At 32.2% G+C, this 7008-nt stretch overlaps 1 long non-coding RNA gene across 1 annotated transcript; it reads right to left on the minus strand.

The window, feature by feature from the left end:
• Positions 1-322: 322 nt before the first annotated feature.
• LOC133193420 (uncharacterized) lies at positions 323-2728 on the minus strand. Its single transcript, XR_009721936.1, has 3 exons — positions 2588-2728; positions 1426-1494; positions 323-834 (listed from the first exon to the last, which is right to left on the minus strand). It is a non-coding gene; the product is annotated as an uncharacterized LOC133193420 (long non-coding RNA).
• Positions 2729-7008: the final 4280 nt, after the last annotated feature.

Consider the following 7008-nt stretch of genomic DNA (forward strand, 5'->3'; position numbering starts at 1 on the left):
GTCAGTTCAGTGCCATACAAGTGTATCTTAATTAAAAAAAAAATATTTATGTGTGACAATTTAATCAATTTATGTTTAACAGAAAACATTTTCCTAAATCTTCATAGTCAGACAGGTTGACAGCAATAATTTTTGTAGTCAGCTCACACATATTCCTTAGATCTTATAAAACATGCATAAGAGTCCACAGTTGTTACAGTATTTATAACCCAAATTTAAGTAAATCTTGTTTTTGACCTTGACATTTGATCTTGAATGTTATTCAGTGTCTAAATGAGGAATAAAAATAATTGACCAAGTTCACAATATTTATTCAGGGTAATTCCTTTTTTTCAGTGAATATAAATATAATTATATATATTGGACCAAATACATATTATCTACAATTTATATTTACAATGTATAACAACTGAATGTTCATTATCATGAGACAAATTCATTAAAAGTGTCCATGTAAAGTATACATGTATTTCAATGCCAAGCTCAAAGATACATGTACATCTAGTTTGTTTAAATTGAAGTTTATCAATGACTTATTACAATTGTATAATGTTTTACATGCATATTATTTGGTCTGCTTTTCCGTCGCTCAAATTGAATTTCAAATGTCAAAGTAGTTGTCAGAGAGATGGTCATAAAGTAACCGAACAGTTTCACAAATGTCATCAATGCACAGAAAACAAATACATCACATACTGATCTCCTTAATAAAGAACACCTTCATTTCAGACTCTAGGGGGCTCTTGGACACTGATTTGAAAATCTTTCATTATTTATTCCAGCAGCAGATGAGATGAAGTGCAATTTGTACAGCTGCAAATTTGCAGGATTGTCCTGAAGAAAAAAACACACACCATTATATGCATGTAGATTGTAAATTTTGTCATATACATTAAAACTGTATATGATTGTGATTATCTTTCTCATTTCATGTACAATTGTCTTAATTTCACCTTTTTCTCTCCCAGAGTATTATAAATGCATTAATTTTGAAGAAATCAAGCAAAATCAAATCTTATACTGCAACTTCATAGTCATAACTCATATCTTAATTAAACAATCATAATTTACATAATTTACTTGTAGATTATAATTCATTTCATCTTGTCGACTTGCTAACTAACTAGTATGAGTACATGTTTGGATGTTTTTTCTCTCTATTTTCTGCTTTTATTAATCTATTTAATATGTTTGTTAATTTCTTTTCATTTTTTGCTCGAAATTTGAATATAAAAAAAATGAAGATACATATAACATGACCATGATGACCAGAACAATTATATATTAATTTCAGTTTTACTGTCAACATTTTAAAAAGAAGAAAAATCACTTATTCATAAAATCTGCAGACACTTCATCTCAACTTAGATAATGATTTTTACGTATTTTAATGATGCATGTAAACAAAAAAAAATCTAATCATACCTACTTCTAAAGGTTAAATCCTTTATATTGTGATGACTGATGAGGGCAGGCAAAATTGGGTACCATTCTCTAGAATGAAGAAGAATAATAAATGATTAATTTATTTACATGTTTTATGTTTAACTCACAATAGGTCATACATACAATGTACATGCAAGTGCTGAGTGAGCTTATTATACGCAGTCAGTACATTTAGCTACGTAGCTAAAATTACCTACCATAGCTTTATTTACTTACCTCAGGCAGCTTTATTTAGCTATTTCAAGGCGACTTTTCACAATTTTGCTTTTTATTTTAAAAAGACAAAAAGTCGCCATAAAATATCTACTAATATTTATTCTAGGTATCATTTAAAAAGCAATCCGAGGCAGAGATAGTTTTAACATTGCTGCGTTTGATCACTTTTAAAATATGTATTCCCATTGTTTGAGTAACTGTACACACCTTGTGTGCGATGAGGCTGGATAAGTATGATTACTTCACATTGTGCTCATGTTAACCAAAACTGGTTTTCTTTGTTATTACACTCAAGAAGTAACTGTTAGGTCACAAATTAACTGTTGTATATAGCCCCAAAACTTTTAGAACTTTGATTGCAATTCCGCAAAAAAAAAAAAGACACATCTCCAAGATTGATTTTTTCATGAATTGTTTTCAGATGATTTCAAAGTTGAAAATTATCACTGCATCAAAGTGCAGTTTTCTGCACTTTCTGGGAAAAATTCTTATTTAAGAAATAAGTTTGATTTTGTAGCTAAATAAAGCTACTTCAGGTAGGTAAATAAAGCTATGTAGGTAATTCAAGCTATGTAGCTAAATCTAGTGATTGTACCAGACCTGACAGTAGCATAAGAAATGATCATGAGGATTCTGCATTTAATTATTTTAAATTGCAATTAGATAAGAAAAAATATTATTTAACCACAGTAGGGAAATGATTATATAGCAATAACAATGTGAAAAAGGTGTAATACATCTGATCATGTGACAAAGTATTTAACCCCCCTACCCGTCTCCTTTCTACACAACCTCTTTTTTCCGCATCCGATTTCTGTGTATATTACAATAGAATAAAATTTTAATAGTTCAAGTCATTAAAACATTGCTTAAAGGGAGAGATATGTATAAACATGCACACATTTACAGTGTGTAGTATACTTACATGGTCTTGCACCTAACAACTGCGATTATGATCTGTTATAGTCCGCCGCTGACGGTTCAAGTGGAATTATCAAGACATACAGAGCACATTTAACAGAGAAACATGTTACTGAACTGTAACACAAGTAGGAATCGAGTTAATCATCCAAACATGCTGAAGAAATACGATCTTTTGATGTCCGATCTCTTCTTTGTTTACATGCGAAACTTCTTCCGGTGATCATTCACGGTTAGATCGTACGCCATATTACTCGAAGGTAACAGAATAAATGTGTGTTAAGAAAAAAAAAATGTTTATTTTCTTTTGTGATTTTATAAATATTTCTTTTGTAAACGTTCTATGTCCTTTTGCGTTTCTGTAATTTATTTTGAAATATGAATTAACCTTTACTCCAATCTGAAGGCTGTAGGATACAGGATAGGATAGGGTTGGATTAACTACTATATGTTTCTATCGTGAATCCTCAATCCTGAATCCTATCCAATCCAATCCCATGTCAACTTGTGGGATAGCAGCACTGTACCAATATCTGTGAAAATAAGCTATTCTCTACTACTTCCTGTTTGGCCGGAAGTGACGTCATTTGACGCATTTTGATGATCTCGCAAGCTGCTACTTGTCATGTTGAACAACTTTGCTTCTTTGAAGTATTACAAATTCTAAATACTTTTTGAGATATCAGGAAAAATATTTTGGCCCCTTTAGATTCCTTATTTTAGGGGCCAGCCCTTTTTTCGAGATATCATTTAAAAGATCTTATAATTCTGCACAAATTTTGTTATATATGTTTTAACAAAATATTTCCGAGTAAAAAGATATAGTACAGAAAGTGTTCGAAATTTTGAAACTTTCGATACTACTTTTTTCAGGCCATAGCGAGCGTCGACGTGTGGCACTTCCGGTGAAAGTTAACTACGTATTACAGATCTACAAATATTGCTCTGTCTTCCCTAAAAGTTTCACGTTCCTGTGATGAGTGGTTTCTTAGAAAACCTGCGGACAAACTGACCCTCCAAAAATCACTAAATCGCAAAAATCTTGGGACCGGAAGTGACGTCATCAAAATAAAAAATATGTATCAAGATTTTTTAATGTTCTATCAGACCTGAGAGTTTCATGAAAATCGAGCGAACCGTTTTCGAGAAATTGCGTGCACAAAATCGGTAAGAAAAAAAATAATAAGAAAAACAGTGGAAAAGAAACCGAAGAATAACAAGAAGGTCTTCCGCTGAAGACGGAAGACCTTAATAATCTTAACCATCAGAATCAGTAGAAGGTCTTCCGCCTGGAGCGGAAGACCTTAATAATGGAATTAAGACAGTGCATATTCCCTAACAATACAAGAAATGCATCATATAGCCTGGGAATGAATCAGTAAGTGTGTCAATTAAAATATTTAATGATTTCCATGAAATGAAACGCACGTGTGACATATCAGTTCGAATTTCCTCAACATAACTAATACGTAAGATATGACATTACAATAATCTAGTAATGAATAAAATTACACACATTAAACTGTAAAAATAAGTACCTGAGCATAATGTAGTATTGTAAAATGCAAGTTTCCCGTAATTTACAACTATAAAACAATTAAAGTTAACTCAAGTCAATCGACAGCATTTAGGGACCATCTCAAAACATAATGTTCAATATAACAACACAACATAACATTACAATAACTTCCCTAAGTGAAGAAATATTAATATAGAAAGCACAAAGTAATTCACTCTTTAAAGGATACCCATTTCCGCCCCAACCCGGGGTTGAACTCTCGACCTACGGAATCTGTCTCCTAGCAGTACAGAAACAGCGCGCTAGACCGTTCGGCTATCTAGGAAAGTCAAAAAACTTGCTTTCGATGCCGATGGAATTCTCGCTGCGCCGTCCTACCCTAAAGGATGATTGTTAGCACGGTATAAGGTATACAGCATTTCAAAATTCACTTCAAGAAGCTGAGAGATACCGGTGTTGTATATAAGCCTTTCCCCTAGCTATCTTTCCCCTCGAAGAACAGACTGTATAGAAGGAACACCCCCTCCGCCGCCGCTCGGAAATCTTCTTCCCATACGGAAAGCTGACTACCGTTGTATATAGTGGGATTTCCCATTTTCATATACAGTTTAACCCCAGGAAAAACCTATTAAATTCAATTCAATTAAATTTATTCATAAGACAAAACTAAAAACAGGTTAATATATACAGAGTAAAAAACATGAGGTGAACAAATTCCAAAATACTGCAGATCGAATACATCTTAAGTCTTTGTACCTATGACCAGAAAACCTCAGCATACCCATCTTTAGGGATGCCCCAAAGACACTGATGAATATCACTTTACATGGCATATCTAATATTGTACAATCTTCCTTTGATTGTTTTCATGCGTTTTTAGAATAAAAAGATCTCACAATGGCTGAGATCTAGCGAATATGGGGGATGATAAAGCTCTGTAAACTTTCTTTTCTTCAGAATTTCATTTATTTCTCTGTGCGTATTTGCAGCAGTGTTGCCAGGTGCAAGAAAGTTACCCTGGAGGCGGTATTTGGATTTCCTTTGTAGGAGATCTGTTTATCTTTCCTCAGTGCAATTTGAACATAAAAGTTTCCATTGATGGTCCTTCCTTTGGTTGTATCTGCATGCTTTACTGGACCTCTTGAAAAAAATGAAAACTAATAAAATATGTTTGGAGCCCTTGTTTCTCATTACAATAATAAGAACGATAGCTTTTTCTTTGATTCCACATTTTATTATTGTTCTCCTTTTTTGGTTATAAAAAGTGCACACATGTTTCGTCATTCATCGCGCAAATTTAACAAAGCTTCTATTTTATCAAAATATTTGTTTTTAAGTAGACCGTTGACACATTTGATGCGTATTTTTCTCCTAGGCAATCTTAAGAAAATAAGGCACATATCTGATAGAAATATTATTATATTCATTTCCATTGTCAGTAGCATCGATAATTTTTGGTGTCCCTACAAATTTCAATCGACCAGTTTGACTTTTATATTTTAACTCTCCCTTTTTACTTTTGAATTTCTGAATCAATCTGAAACTATACAGCGTTAAAGACTATTCTTTCCACATATAAAAATATTAGTTCTTCGGCGATTTATGTAAAGAAGCACAGTTTTCACATACGCTCTCATTTTCATCGTCTTGGCAGAGATCATTTTAAACAGTTTTCAGTTCAGTGTAGTGACATGCATACTTTAAACGTGAATTTCTTTGCTGGGACAATAGGGGTTTTCTGTGATCTGGAGCTCTTTAATTTCAACTGTGAAAAAATAAAATTAAAAAATTAAAAAGTTCTATGCGACGACTTTTTTTTCCTATTAATAATAGTCACTTCAATTCATATATGCCAACTCGATATACCCAAACAAACTTGAAATAAAAAAAAAACACTACAGAGTCTGTCACATCTTTTCGTATTTAGATGTTTTACTGACTATAGACCGTAAGGGATAACTAACAATTAAATTGTATACAAACGAGATGACTTAAGTTATTCCATCGTCAACTTTCCGTATCCATGTAGTAATATTACGTGATCATCTGCATATAATGTTTACGTCTTCCCAATTATTCAAAATTCAAGAGCATGCTCTGAGTACGATCAATTTTTAAACCGAGACAGGCTACTGACAGATGAGTTGATGTCACAAGAATTTCAACAACCTCGTTTAAGTCAGCATTTCGTTAATACTATGGTCGATAAAATGCCCTTGTTAGCAAATATAACCTATCATTGAGTCGTATTTTGGCTGATGGGTTTCATACCAATTATAAGGCCTTTGTTTTCTTACTAAATTTGACTACAGATTATTTCGCCTACCTGATCAATTCATAAGGCTCACTGCAGGTGTGACTGGTCCACAGGGGATCGTTACTCCTCCTAGGCACCTGATCCCACCTCTGATATTCCGTGTCCGTGTTTTAAGCCATGTTCACAGATTTGCATCGTTTGTAGATTTTTTTTTAGAACGACCACTGTTCGTTATTTTCACCTTTTACATTATTAAAAATGAAAAAAAAAATGAATTGTTTAAGAAATTAAAAGCCACAAGTAAAGGACAAAAGATAACTCAAAATAAAATCGTAAAACAGTTGTCACATGTACACGTTTTATCAGCAAACACACATAATTATAACGTTTTTCTATATAAAGTCATTATTATGTTTGCATTTTTCTCATAATCAATACATGTACTTTCATATTTATTTTAAAATTCAATGAAAAAAAAAAAGAAAAAGAAAAAAAAATCTTTTTAGAACAACCCATATAATGTAATTTTTCATATATTTATATATTTTATGTATTTATTCTCTCAATAATTTTTCTGTATATTGATATATTTTATGTATTTATGAATATTCTCTCGCTATTTTTTTCTGTATATTGATTTATTTTATGC

The sequence above is a fragment of the Saccostrea echinata genome, unplaced genomic scaffold (assembly GCF_033153115.1).
Source record: "Saccostrea echinata isolate AGI-Se365-2 ecotype Australia unplaced genomic scaffold, CSIRO_AGI_Sech_v1 ptg000001l, whole genome shotgun sequence".
NCBI classification, from domain to species: Eukaryota; Metazoa; Mollusca; class Bivalvia; order Ostreida; family Ostreidae; genus Saccostrea; species Saccostrea echinata.